Source organism: Microtus oregoni, unplaced genomic scaffold (genome assembly GCF_018167655.1).
Source record: "Microtus oregoni isolate MIOR12 unplaced genomic scaffold, Mior012 000119F_ref0000445, whole genome shotgun sequence".
NCBI lineage: Eukaryota > Metazoa > Chordata > Mammalia > Rodentia > Cricetidae > Microtus > Microtus oregoni.
This window is the reverse complement of record NW_024544748.1, coordinates 535,407-538,142: the sequence shown is the minus strand read 5'-3', so window position 1 is coordinate 538,142 and position 2,736 is coordinate 535,407. Positions and strand designations below refer to the sequence as shown.

At 40.7% G+C, this 2,736-nt stretch overlaps 1 pseudogene; it reads left to right on the top strand.

Moving 5' to 3' along the window:
- Nucleotides 1-791: 791 nt before the first annotated feature.
- Nucleotides 792-1,413, top strand: LOC121444272 (annotated as a pseudogene).
- Nucleotides 1,414-2,736: the final 1,323 nt, after the last annotated feature.

Below are 2,736 nucleotides of genomic sequence, written 5' to 3'. Positions count from 1 at the left end.
TGTTGTTGTTGTTGTTGTTGGTGGTGGTGGTGGTGGTGGTGGTGGTGGTGGTGGTGGTGGTAGTGGTTTTGCCCATTGGTAGAAGTGGGCAACAAAATGACCAAAGGTGTAAAATACAGAGAAAAAGGTGGAGGCATTAGCTACCTGGGAATGGAACTTTTATTTATGCAATAATTAGAATTGCCCAAGTTAAACTTTCCTAAAACAAGTTGATTTTCCAGCAGACGTCCTCACCAAATAAATCTCTGCTAGAAAGGTGTTCTTAAGAAGATACATTTTATTCCAAATGTAGACTTGTTAGGTTGAACACTTAAAGAAAAATGTAAATAGCTTTCTATATTTATTGACGAATATCCTTTTCAGAAGTCATATTTCAGTACAGAATTTTAGTTTTCCTATGGTCCGGCCATTTCTTGTGGTCTGAGTTTAGGAAAAACAAAAAGTAAAAAGGATAATAACATGTTCAAATGAAGCCTTTCAATCAATTTCAAATGGTCATATACAAAGTCTTTGAGGTCTTATATTGTTTTTCGTATTTTAAGATGACTTACAATGCATTCATTTTTTTCATGTAGTAGAGCTTTACTTCCATCTTCTTCTTGAGCTTGTTGTCATTGATGACATACACTGTTATAGGTGATGCTTCGTGGGCCAGGAAGTTGTCATACTCTGTAGGCTGCAGGTGCAGCTTCAAGTCCTCTAGCGTCCTAGGCACCAGGTTGAGGTAGTCCGCCTTACTGAGCATTCCAGCCTTCAAGCCACACACTAATCCCTTCAAGTAACCATTTTCCATGTTAAAATATAGCTCCCAGAAAAACAACTTGGCGGTGGAGGGAGCAGTGGTCCTGGACTTCATTACTTAGAGCTACATGATTGACAACATGATCCTGCTCATCACAGGCAAATTGCACTGCTGTTCAATCACTGACCTTGTGCTCAAGTGCCACTCACTGGGCAGTTTGGAGAAGACGAAGGTCATGAACATCACACAGACACCTACAGAGTTCTACAGGGCCATTCTGGTGGACACACCCCTGGTGTCTTTTTTTTTTTTCCAGGACTGCATCTCAAAGCAGGACCTTGATGAGCTGAACATCGAGATAATCCAAAGTACGCTTTACAAAGCCTATCTGGAGTCCTTCTACAAATTCTGCACTTTATTAGGGAGGACCGGAGTTAATGCCAGGTGTTCTGTCTTAAGAGTTTGAAGCAGACTGCTACACCTTCATTATCACCACAGAACTGTTCAAGAAGGACTATGCCCACCTCTTTCCACACCGTGGCTGACTCAATCCTGAGGGCTTGGCTCAGCTGGCTTGGGCTGATTTCCATGAACAGGTCAAGAACGTAGCTGATTCCTACCCAGAATACAAACTACTTTTTGAGGGTGCAGGTAACAAGACCCTGGGTTAGGGAAAAAGGCACTCACAAGCTCTCTTGATGGTTTCCTTTTTTATTTTTTCTCTCTCTTTATTCTCTTTTATCTCATGTTGTTTTACAGCTTTTCTACCCCAACAGAACCTTGCAGGCAGGTACAAGAGTCAAAACAGTTGCATTCCATTTCTCAAGTGAGTGATTATAGGTAAAAACATGTTTTCCATCTCCCTCACCTGATTAAACATTTTATGTATTACAGGTGGAAAACAAATCATCCCAAGAACCCACATCCATTCATACCCAAGCAATTTGTTATAGGTTAACCATGTGGCAATCAAGGTGTTTTTGTTAGGTCTTTTACTGGCAGGCTGCCTTTTTCAGTTACAAAGAAAGGACCAATTACTTTATTACTTATCTTGAAAGGTAATTTTGTAAAGAATCTTAAAGGAATCACAAACCTAAATTTTTATATATGAAAAAGAATCAGTCGGCTCTACTTAAATCTTTAGGCTATATATCCATTCGTTAATAGTTTTTTCACATCAATAGATTGAGAATGTAAACGGTTATAAGGAATTAATTATCACAATTGGTCATCAACCAAACCTAGCAAGGAGAGCATGGCAGCCAGTAATAATTGGGCTGCTTTGTTCTTGTTCCCTGATCTTAAAGAGTTCCTCATTCAGCGATGTGCTTTTCTAAAACTTTAGGTTGTGTTCTTGGGTTTCTCACCTCAAAATTATTTAACGAAGCATCTTAGTCTAATTTTGTTACTTTCAAAGCTTTGTGTCCACTGTGATGCTCTATGAGACCTGTGAGCACATCTCCTGACATTAAGGTTAAAAGAATTTAAACTAGCTGGGCTATTGGGACTCAACTGTTAGTCATTAACTTGAACTACACTCCCCGAAGCTCCCTAGGTGAGACTCACAGATCCTGGCTGTGAAATATTTTTATTCATCAAAACTCTGAATAAGCTATTATTACTATTATTAAGTCAGACAGTACGGCTTAGGGAGGGGTCTTCTCGACAATCCACAAGTAAAAATGCCCAGTAGAACAGGCTGTTTCCAAGAGATGAACACATTCTATCACAGGCAGTGGTATCTCCACATCTACTCACACCATGCTAGATACCAGAGAAAGGAAGCCCCAGCAAACATGTAAAGGCACAGCAGAAGCAAAAGGCATTTCGGGGTCTAAAGTCCGGTGGGCTTGCCTAAATGAGATTGACCCATGCGAGGATTCCCTTCTGCTGGGCTGACACCTGAACTTCAATTGCAACTCGCTGCACCTCTGGCATGGACTGTGGCACTTTTGTGTGGATTGCTAAATGCTTTGGCCAGTGCTCCATCATGC